Raw genomic sequence first — 14,526 nt, forward strand, 5'->3', positions numbered from 1 at the left:
TTTCTTTTACACATTTCACTTAATATTTAAGGTTAAGTTGAATGATTAATCTTTTAATCTTGCGTTCATGTGTTGTTAGGAGGGAGAGGCTGAGAGTAGAAGGGGGACATTTAGCGGCTCTTAAACCTTATTTCATAATAATTATATAGGATTTGTTTAGAGATACATTGCCACTCAATATGTGAATATGTGCCTAGAGAAAGAATATCTCAGATTTGCTTAAGTATTTGGTTTTGGTTTTAAATCTACACTTAACGCTCCTGTGTCATAATTCAATATTTATCAATAATTGATTATTCATTAATAGTTTGAAGGCAGTTAATCTTGTCTGATTTCTTTAGAGGCATTACTTTACTCCATATAAACATGGTTAACATAAAAGTAAAATCTAATCCCTTTATCTACACGTCAGCGTCTTTTCATCAAAATTTACTGTCAAGCAATAATTGTTAGGTCGTGACATAATAACACAGAAAAGTCGGCTATTGCTGGAAGGGGCTTAATGAGTAGAACAGCCACTAGTGACTTTATAAACTTCGCTCCGCAGTGATAAAAAGTTCCCTTTTTAAGTGTGACAGTGAATAAGCACACATAAATATATACATGTATTATCAGTTTTACTCTGATTAACAATTTAATTCTCCGTTTACTTGATAAATTCAACAGAAAATATAATTATATATCAATATGTTTGGGGGAAGTAGTTTCAGTAACATTTTCATGCGCAAGTTTATAGGTCAATATGTTTAGTGTGGAAATGTTGTATAGTGATAACACTTAGGTAATGTATACATATGTTCAAATCGATCATATGTAGATTAAAACAACTGAAGCACATAGTATCACTGTTTATTCAACTACCTCTATATTTTACACATTTGTATCGAAACCTGTTTTAGCTTGTCATTTGCGAGAACTGTTAATTAATCGACATTTGTTTTTTCTTTCTTGCAATGACATATATTATCGATGAGGTCTTTATTGGTTGTCGTGGACCGATTTGTTCAATTGGCCTTTTTTCATTTCCTTTATTGCATTGGAGTCAATGAAATTAACCAAAACACAGACATATACAATATGGGAATTTCATTTCAATATAATGAACACAGAAGAAATCAACCGGTGACTAATAGATAAAACGAAATCTGTTTTTTATATCATACTTTACTGTCAACACGTGATATATCGATCAAGGTTGATCAAACATTAATAGACGCAGCAGTGAAATATGTCTGATTAATTTTGGGTATAAAATTAATGGACAGAAAGAGTTCATTAAGATGTTCATTATATCTAATTAGACTGCAAGCTTTTTTTCACTCCAATTACTTTTCAATTGGGGACTAGATTTATTTGAAGGCGCTGTTGGTTTCCACATTTCGGGATACATGACCTGTACAAGGAAACCACACTCAATTAAGAAGATTTTTTAGCTTGCGTTGCATTGTGTCTGTGGATGAAGCTAACAAATCATTCTGTTTGAACTCAATGACATAGATGTTGTTGATTAAACTTACCCGTCCCCAAAAAACACTGACTCCAGGATAGAAAATGTAAAATAATTATCAAGAAAACGTTCGTTAATGATTTTTGATTAAACTGAGGTCAAGGTTTTTAGGTATTGAACTTTATATGGAAACATTATAACCGACCCATCTGGAAAATGAACCTCAGCGCGTGCCAATATATATAATATATATTTTAATACAGCATGGTATTTGTATATGTGGCTTAAACTAAGATATCTATAAGATATCCGGTGGATGTATGACATTTCATAACAGATTTAACAATAATGTTCTCTTTTATGGTTAATCTCCATTGATTTGATAAAAATGCTAATATCATCTATAGATTACGTTGATTTTTATCTATATTGATTTTATCTATATTGATTTTATCTGTAGTGTGATTAAGACAAATGTCTGTTAATCCTTATATTTGTTAACGAAAAAGCCAGTCAGAATAATTCCAATAATAATGCTAATAATGCCATTGATAAATGATATTAATTTTATCTGTAGTGTGATTAAGACAAATGTCTGTTAATCCTTATATTTGTTAACGAAAAAGCCAGTCAGAATAATTTCAATAATAATGCTAATAATGCTATTGATAAATGATAATAATTTTATCTATATTGATTTTATCTGTAGTGTGATTAAGACAAATGTCTGTTAATCCTTATATTTGTTAACGAAAAAGCCAGTCAGAATAATTCCAATAATAATGCTAATAATGCTATTGATAAATGATAATAATTTTATCTGTAGTGTGATTAAGACAAATGTCTGTTAATCCTTATATTTGTTAACGAAAAAGCCACTCAGAATAATTCTTATAACAATGGCACAGCGGACAAGACGGACTAATATGTGTTTTATACAGACTGTACCTAAAATACATTAAACGCTGTAAATAATATCACAGAAAGCACAAAGCGATATCGTCCGTTGGTGATTTGACAGGTGGTGTTGAACAGGACTGGTAAACGTAGAAAAGATTGCATGAAAGGAACGCAACTAATGAGTACCTTCAAATACAAAAAAAAAACATAAGAATAATAATAACTTAATAAATGTAGATTAAGACGATGAATAAAATTGCACTATACGTCTGTTTTGTTCTGTGGAAAACATCAGATTTGCCGTAGCGTTTGAGACGACTGAGGAAAATCATAATAGGCCCAAAGGAATATCAAAATTTAGATGGTGTTGATGACGGGTAGCTACTGTTTATCTGGCTAAAGCTAGGATCATATAAAGACTTGTGATCAAGGACAGCAAAATCTAAGATAAAATTCGTAACCAAGCCTCTATCTCCATCTAGTATATCTGATACGGTTTTCAAATTAACTTCTTTTTCAGCCAATATTCACCAAGAAATCCTGAGTGGACACCAATGACTAGGGACAAAGATGGGTTGTTATGGAGGGTCACATATTGTGGAGAGTCGGTCAAACACGGGACCTCTTAGCTGTGTTGCAGAGTGCCATTAAAACACTTGACCTCTCAGTTATGTTTTCCATTGCAATTAAAACATGCGTTCACAAAACTCGTGACCTGTCAGTTAATGTTCATTCACATGAACTCTTAGAAGTGTTAAGAAGCGTTATTTGAACTTAAAAACAGTTATTGAAATGATAAGCAGATTATCTTTTTGATATATGCTTTTGGTGGAGTATACAAGATGCATACATGAGAGTCTAAAACATTTCTCACTTTCGATCTTGTAACCAAGAGATGGTGTTAAACTTGATATGATATGAAATCAAATGAAATATGTATTATCCGTTCTTTACAATAAAACATTAATATGATTTATACATGAAAACTATTTTCGTCTCTCAAAAAGTCCAGTCAAGATCTCAAGACGGTTATTGATATAAAATGCTATATCGATATGGACTCACGATACAATCTACAGCAGGATTAAGATATATACTCTACATAGGCAGAGTAACAGCCAACACAGAACTTACCTGTAATCAGAACTGTTATCCAGGGTACACACCACGCCACACAAACCATGGTAGAAGTACTGTTATTCTGTTGCAGAGCTATCTATATGTATTACCTGTAAACGAAACATAATCTGGGGCGGACAAAGAGGCAAATCACTTATTGATTGATCTGTCCTTTTTAATGCATAATTAAGGTGAAACATTATTGACGAACATAGAAAGAAAAGGTGTACATATTAAATGGTGTACACGAATATCCCACTGGTATATATAATAAATTAGATGTTAATGTTAAGTATTGCGTGAAGTATGGAAAACAAGAGCCTTAAGGTATCACAAGATATACAAGATATGCTGCAACAGTGAAATCATTTATTTTCCTGGCTTATCATCAGATATGCGGGAAAAGTGGATTTGTTTGTTTTCTTGACATATCATAAGATATAAAGCAAATGTGGATTTGTTTATTTTCTTTTCAAGACATTTACATTTAATGTTACCTGATGAACAGCTCCAGATGTCTGTATCCTCTCCGTTAAACCATTTACATTCTGTTACCTGACGAACAGTTCCAGGTGTCTGTATCCTCTCCGTTAAACCATTTACATGCTATGTTACCTGATGAACAGTTCCAGGTGTCTGTATCCTCTCCGTTAAACCATTTACATTCTTTGTTACCTGATGAACAGTTCCAGGTGTCTTTATCTGCTCCCGTTCAAACATTTACATTTTATGTTACCTGAAGAACAGCTCCAGGTGTCTTTATCTTCCCCGTTAAACCATTAACATTCTACGTTACCTGACGAACAGTTCCAGGTGTCTTTATCTTCCCCGTTAAACCATTTACATTCTATGTTACCTGAAGAACAGCTCCAGGTGTCTTTATCTGCTCCCGTTAAACCATTTACATTCTACGTTACCTGACGAACAGTTCCAGGTGTCTTTATCTTCCCCGTTAAACCATTTACATTCTTTGTTACCTGATGAACAGTTCCAGGTGTCTTTATCTGCTCCCGTTCAACCATTTACATTTTATGTTACCTGAAGAACAGCTCCAGGTGTCTTTATCTTCCCCGTTAAACCATTTACATTCTACGTTACCTGACGAACAGTTCCAGGTGTCTTTATCTTCCCCGTTAAACCATTTACATTCTATGTTACCTGATGAACAGTTCCAGGTGTCTTTATCTGCTCCCGTTCAACCATTTACAATTTATGTTACCTGAAGAACAGCTCCAGGTGTCTTTATCTTCCCCGTTAAACCATTTACATTCTATGTTACCTGATGAACAGCTCCAGGTGTCTTTATCTTCCCCGTTAAACCATTTACATTCTACGTTACCTGACGAACAGTTCCAGGTGTCTTTATCTTCCCCGTTAAACCATTTACATTCTATGTTACCTGATGAACAGTTCCAGGTGTCTTTATCTGCTCCCGTTCAACCATTTACAATTTATGTTACCTGAAGAACAGCTCCAGGTGTCTTTATCTTCCCCGTTAAACCATTTACATGCTATGTTACCTGATGAACAGTTCCAGGTGTCTTTATCTGCTCCCGTTCAACCATTTACAATTTATGTTACCTGAAGAACAGCTCCAGGTGTCTTTATCTTCCCCGTTAAACCATTTACATTCTATGTTACCTGAAGAACAGTTCCAGATGTCTGTATCCTCTCCGTTAAACCATTTACATTCTATGTTACCTGATGAACAGTTTCAGGCGTCTTTATCTGCTCCCGTCAACCATTTACATTCTATGTTACTTGAAGAACAGTTCCAGGTGTCTTTATCTGCTCCTGTTCAACCATTTACATTCTATGTTACCTGAAGAACAGCTCCAGGTGTCTTTATCTTCCTCGTTAAACCATTTATATTCTATGTTACCTGATGAACAGTTCCAGGTGTCTTTATCTGCTCCCGTTCAACCATTTACATTCTATGTTACTTGAAGAACAGCTCCAGGTGTCTTTATCTTCTCCCGTTAAACAATATACATTCTATATTATACATTAAACCATTTATATGTTACCTGATGAACAGTTCCCAGTTAAACCATTTACATTCTTTGTTACCTGATGAACAGTTCCAGGTGTCTTTATCTGCTCCCGTTCAAACATTTACATTTTATGTTACCTGAAGAACAGCTCCAGGTGTCTGTATCCTCTCCGTTAAACCATTTGCATTCTATGTTGCCTGATGAACAGTTCCAGGTGTCTTTATCTTCCCCGTTAAACCATTTACATGCTATGTTACCTGATGAACAGTTCCAGGTGTCTGTATCCTCTCCGTTCAACCATTTACATTCTATGTTACCTGAAGAACAGCTCCAGGTGTCTGTATCCTCTCCGTTAAACCATTTGCATTCTATGTTACCTGAAGAACAGCTCCAGGTGTCTTTATCTTCCTCGTTAAACCATTTACATTCTATGTTACCTGATGAACAGTTCCAGGTGTCTTTATCTGCTCCCGTTCAACCATTTACATTCTATGTTACCTGAAGAACAGTTCCAGGTGTCTTTATCTTGTACTGACAAAGCAAGACCTTAAAGAAATCTTGTATGCACACGAGTTCTAACAGTACTTTGAAAAAAGCGTCTGTTAAATGTTAATGGAGTATAATATTGTATAATTATCAAGCAAAATTAGCTCCCTACCCTACAGTATTAGTGTCTTCGCAGATCACCTATATATTAGACATATTTAACTTTCACTTGCCGAGTTCATTCACAAATAAAGTGACGATAACAAAAATCGTAAATATTTCATGTCAGAAATAAAAATGTCAACACTGTTGTATTCTTCTAAGTTTTAGTGTCCACTAAATTAACGGTCATTTCTGTTTACTTTTTTAACATCACATTTGTTTTTTGAAATCCAATGTTTACATCTCTGATATTACAATCCATCCTATATCGTTCTTCATAAAAAGATTAGCCTTGTGTTAAATATCACCCTGTTTCTTATGACCTGCATTGTCTAGTTGTAACTTTGGAGTGGTTCTAGTCATGAAGTCTGTAAATAAAGTGTGTTGGTTTCCAGCTCTTTTATGATATTCGTTGGTATTTTGACAGGTGGCGTTGAACAAGACCGGTAAACGTAGAAAAGATTACATGATACACGGTGATAAATATAATAATAACTTAATTGAAGTAGATTAAGACGATAAATAAAATTACACTAGGCTGCTGTTCTCTGATATGCCTTAGTATTTGAGGCGACTAAGGAAAATCATTCTATGTACCCTAATATTGAAGTCCCTCGAACGAAGTGTGCTCTCTTAGCAAAACAAGGACTAAGGACATATTGTGCAAGGAAAGTAGAGTACCCGGGAAAAGTTGGAAGCCCTGATCAAGGTGAAGAGCAGGTGCGTTACATCTATCATTGATTTACCAATAGTAACCAGATGTAAAAACAGTTTACTGGTCATTCTGCTGCAAGACACCGTAAAGATATTAACTTTTCTTTCAATCACTTTCCCCCAGTCGCCTCATAGGCTTCAAACGTTAGGCCCTTAGCATCACTGATGAATCCTAGAAGGGAGAAACAGCTGTATGATGTAGCATCACTGACGAGTCCTAGAAAGACGAAACATCTGTATGATGTAGCATCACTGACGAATCCTAGAGGAAGAAACAGCTGTATGATGTAGCATCACTGACGAATCCTAGAAGGACAAAACAGCGGTTTGAGGTAGTTTAATGAATTGTTTGACTCTAATGTGTCTAAAACTAAAGTATTAAAAAGTCCTGCTCTCTTGGATGTCTTTTGTACAAGCTTTCAGATAGCAGGTGGAAATCCTCGAGGTTTGTCGAAACCTTCGTTCCATATTTTGATTCATTAGATCAGTGGCCCGGTTCAGACCACACACATATTCTAAAACCATCTGATATATAAAAACTAGGGACTTTATTTAAACATGGGGCTGATGCACCTCCCTGTCTATATTTGGACTTTTCTTTTGATCACTTTGGTTTTTCCTTTGTCGCCTCCTAGGCTTCAACATGTAGGCTCTTAGCATCACTGACGAGTCCCACAGGACGAAACAACTGTATGATGTAGCATTACTGACGAGTCCCACAGGACGAAACAACTGTATGATGTAGTATCACTGACGAGTCCCACAGGACGAAACAGCTGTATGATGTATCACTGACGAGTCCCACAGGACGAAACAGCTGTATGATGTAGCATCACTGACGAGTCCCACAGGACGAAACAGCTGTATGATGTAACATCAATGACGAGTCCTAGAAGGACGAAACAGCTGTATGATGTAGCGTCACTGACGAGTCCCACAGGACGAAACAGCTGTATGATGTAGCATCACTGACGAGTCCCACAGGACGAAACAGCTGTATGATGCAGTAAAATTCATAGCTTGATTCTACTGTATCTAACTCTAAATTATTTTAAGTTTCTATTTACTTGCACCTTATCACGTTATAAATGATTTTTCTCTTTTGTGTGCTGTTTTACCAATCTTCTGTCGTACCTTAACAGTCACAATCACTGGGCGAGATTGTTCTTTTATCTGAGTTGATATCTCGAGAGAAATTAACACTACAACATCACAATTTTATACACGTTATATAATGATATTTATTCTTGTGATTAATTTCCTTTATCATTCACAACTCAAATTAAAAGTCTGCTGTAATGTATCGAAGCAAGCTTTAATCATCCATTTTCAATCGCTCCGAGTTAATTTGATTTCTATAAAACAGATTTTGATATCAAGTAATAAAGTATAATCAAATGTGTTTTTCCGATTCTAGTTAACGTTTATAGTGAGTTGGCGGTTAAAAACCAAGGCAAAGTCATCTTTTTTATTCAAGCGTAATTTCCTAATTTAGAAATCTATGAAAACTTCAATTATTTTTTTCTTTTTATGGCTTAACGTATTGAGGGGAAGAATTGATTATAGGCAGAATAATAAACATTCTTTTAAACGCGTTTTATTTTTGGGTTAGAACGAAACTGATCGTTTGGATAATTTTCGTGTTACAACAGTTAAGTTATAATTTGAAATATTGCATTTCTAAAATTAAGCTACAATATCATGTTTCAGGCACTTGCTATCCTTTTTCGGAACAATGTGATAAAATATCGGTTGCAAAGGGCACAAGTCATGCTAGAGATAATATAATTTCATTTGAATGACATTTGTTAACAATTTTCTACCTGTTCGAAGCAGCTGAATTATCTTAAGTTTTGATGTATATGAAATTCTGAAATTACTAAAGGGCAATAACTCTTCAAATAGTCAACAAATCAAAATGCTACAAAGAATAGAGTAAATCCATATGCTATGAAAAACATTAATAAAGGGGCAAATGTTTTTTTTTTCAACTAACGTGAATGGGTTTGACTCCAGAAAATGCTAATGTACTTAGCATGTTATATCTAGTATTGATAATATTCAATATTCCTTTATAATTAAACAGTAGTTTGGAGAATTCAATGAGAATTAATATTGTGAATTTATGTATAAAAAATCCACCTGACACATACCCTTATATAGACAGGACGTAAGTCAGCGTATCTGTCGAATCCCGAGGACAAACATACAACATATTCCCCACACCAGCTCAACAGTTCATATCTCTCCTCCCAATGTCTGGTCCATATCATACTGATGTCTTCCATGTAGTCATTATATTGACTTGATTTGGAATTCTTGTACAATCGGTATGATCAATAATATATATTAACAGTGATCATGGAGATAAAGTGACTATATATTAACGATAATCGCGAGTCTCAGATTGAGCTAAGAATATTGATATTATATTATTTACAGGGTGACTCACCGCATTACGAGGAAAAGTATGAGATACTCAAGCTATTGTTGGTTTTAGTTTGAGTGTATATAAATCTTGTGCATATGCCTTGATCTTGTCACATTACCCTGTTGTGTAACAGCACTAGCGCGGTTTTGTTTACGTTTGTCGTCTGCCGATCGAATGATTGTTTATGTCTTAAATATTAATATCTTCCATGGCTAAAACGGAACAAACATTTTATATGATAGAGTGTTGAATTTGATCATATTTTTTTTTAATTTAATCAAATTCTCATTTACGTTTCTTCGCTTCACTGACAAAGATATCCCCCTTAGACCAGCAATACAGACTTTTTGGAACCCGTAAATGTTCTAGAGAAAGCATTTTATAATAAAATGGTGTCAATGAGTACAGGACATATCAGCTTTGAAACTGACAAAGCGAATTTTCGGCAAGCGAACCTTGTACAATGTCCCTGTGTGGTCAGATTGTCTAATTAAGCCTTGATATACTCAGGCCAGTTGCTGTTTAGCCGCCATGGTCATTTACACAGAAAAAAAATTTTCTTCCGCCGCGCTTTGTCCGACAATTTTCTCGAAAACTGTAGGTCCGATGGAGAAGCAAGGGATGAGCATAGATGGCTATGCACAGTTGTACTTTCGGCTTCGATTCCATACGGGTCAACAAGAATAGTTAATGTAAGCTGAAAGCTTGTTAAGATGGATTCACTTGTGTAATTTTTGTACAACCCTTACAGGTGGTAGACACTGCTTGTTCACGAGGTTTGCTGTAACCTGCAAGCCATGTTTCAATTCCTCCAAAGCGACACGGGTCATAATGGAAATAGTGTATCTATATATTTTCTATTTATTTAATTCACTTAGCGTTTTCTTTAGTAGATTTAAAGTTTGGACTCTCATTAGCATCACTGAAGCGTCCTACAAGGACGAAACAGTTGTATGATGTACCATCACTGAAGCGTCCTACAAGGACGAAACAGTTGTATGATGTACCATCACTGAAGCGTCCTACAAGGACGAAACAGTTGTATGATGTACCATCACTGAAGCGTCCTACAAGGTCGATACCGTTGTGTGATGTACCATCACTGAAGCGTCCTACAAGGACGAAACAGCTGTGTGATGTACCACCGCTGAAGCGTCCTACAAGGACGAAACAGCTGTGTGATGTACCACCGCTGAAGCGTCCTACAAGGACGAAACAGCTGTGTGATGTACCATAGCGTCCTACAAGGACGAAACAGCTGTGTGATGTACCATCGCTGAAGCGTCCTACAAGGACGAAACAGCTGTGTGATGTACCATCGCTGAAGCGTCCTACAAGGACGAAATAGCTGTGTGATGTACCATCGCTGAAGCGTCCTACAAGGACGAAATAGCTGTGTGATGTACCATCGCTGAAGCGTCCTACAAGGACGAAATAGCTGTGTGATGTACCATCGCTGAAGCGTCCTACAAGGACGAAACAGCTGTGTGATGTACCATCACTGAAGCGTCCTACAAGGACGAAACAGCTGTGTGATGTACCATCACTGAAGCGTCCTACAAGGACGAAACAGCTGTGTGATGTACCATCACTGAAGCGTCCTACAAGGACGAAACAGTTGTGTGATGTACCATCACTGAAGCGTCCTACAAGGACGAAACAGCTGTGTGATGTACCACCGCTGAAGCGTCCTACAAGGACGAAACAGCTGTGTGATGTACCACCGCTGAAGCGTCCTACAAGGACGAAACAGCTGTGTGATGTACCACCGCTGAAGCGTCCTACAAGGACGAAACAGCTGTGTGATGTACCATCGCTGAAGCGTCCTACAAGGACGAAACAGCTGTGTGATGTACCATCGCTGAAGCGTCCTACAAGGACGAAATAGCTGTGTGATGTACCATCGCTGAAGCGTCCTACAAGGACGAAACAGCTGTGTGATGTACCATCGCTGAAGCGTCCTACAAGGACGAAATAGCTGTGTGATGTACCATCGCTGAAGCGTCCAACAAGGACGAAATAGCTGTGTGATGTACCATCGCTGAAGCGTCCTACAAGGACGAAATAGCTGTGTGATGTACCATCGCTGAAGCGTCCTACAAGGACGAAATAGCTGTGTGATGTACCATCGCTGAAGCGTCCTACAAGGACGAAATAGCTGTGTGATGTACCATTGAAGCGTCCTACAAGGACGAAATAGCTGTGTGATGTACCATCGCTGAAGCGTCCTACAAGGACGAAACAGCTGTGTGATGTACCATCGCTGAAGCGTCCTACAAGGACGAAACAGCTGTGTGATGTACCATCGCTGAAGCGTCCTACAAGGACGAAACAGCTGTGTGATGTACCATCGCTGAAGCGTCCTACAAGGACGAAATAGCTGTGTGATGTACCATCGCTGAAGCGTCCTACAAGGACGAAACAGCTGTGTGATGTACCATCGCTGAAGCGTCCTACAAGGACGAAACAGCTGTGTGATGTACCATCGCTGAAGCGTCCTACAAGGACGAAATAGCTGTGTGATGTACCATCGCTGAAGCGTCCTACAAGGACGAAATAGCTGTGTGATGTACCATCGCTGAAGCGTCCAACAAGGACGAAATAGCGAAATAGCTGTGTGATGTACCATCGCTGAAGCGTCCTACAAGGACGAAATAGCTGTGTGATGTACCATCACTGAAGCGTCCTACAAGGACGAAATAGCTGTGTGATGTACCATCACTGAAGCGTCCTACAAGGACGAAATAGCTGTGTGATGAACCATCACTGAAGCGTCCTACAAGGACGAAACAAGCTGTGCGATGTAGCATCACGGAAGTGTCCTAGAGCGACGAAACGAGTGTATGACGTAGCATTACTGAAGCGTCCTAGAAAGCCGAAATAGATGTGTGATCAATGACGAATCCTAGAAGGACGAAAGAGCAGTATGATGAAGCATCACTGAAGCGTTATAGAAGGACGAAACAGCTGTATGACGCAGCATCAATGATGAATCCTGAAAGGACGAAACAATATTGAACACATTTCAAACAAGAAAACTTCATGTACTCCAGTGTCAACCTGACTGATATATAATATTTCCAATAAAATGACCTATACACTCGTTAATGATCCTGTTTGACTGAGTGATACCAATCGCTTATTCAGGCGTTTGAATTTTTGTAGCTTTTTATAAAAGATCAAATACCTTACGACAATAACCTCTATTAAATTAATATCTAGTCGAGTGTTAATAATATATCAATTCTTATATACACCACATACACCATAGTAAACAAAATTACCCGGTGACAGTGTCCTAATTCATGCAATTACGGAAAGCAAGACTGGTTCCAGCGATGTCTGCTAAAAAAACAGCTGTAAAAAGTTATATATCAAACTAATCAGTCTGGTTTCTCTGTTATAGTAAATACTGAAATGACAACGATGGAAAACTATACTAATAGCTGATTAAAATTATGATCAACAAATATATTGACGGCATCAAATAATTAACCAACATTAAAAACCGTTAACCTGGTATAATAATTTAACGACCTAGTTTCGAAAATCAATATCGATTTGATACCGTCAATATATTTTGGGATAACGATTTTCAGTGTTGGGATAAAGATTTTCAATGTTGGTATAATGGTTGGGATAACGACAGACGGACCTAAAGCTAATGCTGGGAGATACGTCACAGTGTTAGCGTCCTATCTCACGACTTAGGTATAAAGAAAAGTCACCCTTATGACAAGATGTTCCACGTGTTCTATTTCTACATTGTAATATATTTGACATTTACTGAAGCACACGTGTTCCTGGGAAAGCATAATATAACAATAATCGGTACAACTCGGACATGACGACACATAATTAACCGATTTCTGGTTATTGTTGAGATACACATCTAAGTCGTGACCATCAAATATTATAATCCACATCACCATTTGTTCCTGCACGACACAACCATGGGTAAGTGTCGCTTTTTTTCTGTCTCTGTACCTTATCATAGCGTAACGCAGAGTTATAAAACTCCCAGTTAACGTTATGCAGTGTTAGGCTACTACACTCGCCTTTTACTTAGGCGACCCTGGTTCGATTCCCTGATCAGATGTAAAAAGATGTGTGGGTCACCTACCCGACCATACGAGTTTTCCACGGACACTTGGGTGCCGTCCCATGAACTCAACCTTTGTGCACTTTCGTTTCGTTTAACATTTTAGTGATTAATTTAAGATTATATACTTATTTCGCAATTAAAAATAATGTTTATTTATTATCAAAAATTGTATTGATCGGGAAATTAATTGGCTATAGTGAAATCATAGAACGGTGTGGTGATACATAGTGGGTTTGGTTAAGAAATAATACATAATCTGTACTGATAATATATATTAGTTTACATGGAAACCTACATTTTAGGGTGACAAAATAAATCAATGATGAAACACGCTTGTCGACTGTCAGGACGACATTATAGACCATAAACTAGGTCCATGCTGTGTAAAGTTAGTTCTGTATAGGCTTCTAACACAAGTCAAATTCAGATATGGCGGTTTTATAAAATGATATTCTATGTGACCGGCGGTTATTTTTCCTTAAATAGAAGACATGCAAAAATGTATGTAGCAGTATTTTTTACACCAGCGGATTTTGTTTGTACTGATAGCCAAATGGTATCGTAATTTTAAAATATTATGTAATTGTCTCCTTGTTCACTATTAATTTCTATTTGAAACAACAGAGAAGACACCCGTGTCTTATGAATTCAGTGGCGCTAGTTATTTAAGATTTTGTAGCTATCAGTCCCCTGTGTTCTAGAACTTAAATACTCATCACCAGTCAAAACAATGTCCTTTTCGGTTGTTATCTATTTTTTCTAAAATTCGTGACATGAAATCCGGTATTCTGTAGATTGTATCAATAGGACTTCACATTTATTTCGATGACATGCAGGTATCTTACCATTGTATCAATAGGACTTCACATTTATTTCGATGACATGCAGGTATCTTACCATTTTTTGAGTTTCAATATCATTCTACAGATATCTCCGTCATTTTTATTTCTGATTTTCCTGTCTATATAATAGAAAATTTGACTTCAGAATTTCAGGCAGAATACAAACAAAATAGGACCAAAAACACTTCCCTGACGGAAACCGTTAAACTCAGTGATGTCTCTGTGAGGATTCTAAATTATGAATTACACTTAAACGTCTATTGTTCCAAAACATTTTATCTACATGATAACCAGGAGTCTTACTCCAGAGCCTACAAGTTTCTCTA

This window comes from Ylistrum balloti, unplaced genomic scaffold (assembly GCF_031769215.1).
Source record: "Ylistrum balloti isolate Yb309-2 unplaced genomic scaffold, AGI_CSIRO_Ybal_v1 Utg370882, whole genome shotgun sequence".
In the NCBI taxonomy this organism is placed as follows: domain Eukaryota; kingdom Metazoa; phylum Mollusca; class Bivalvia; order Pectinida; family Pectinidae; genus Ylistrum; species Ylistrum balloti.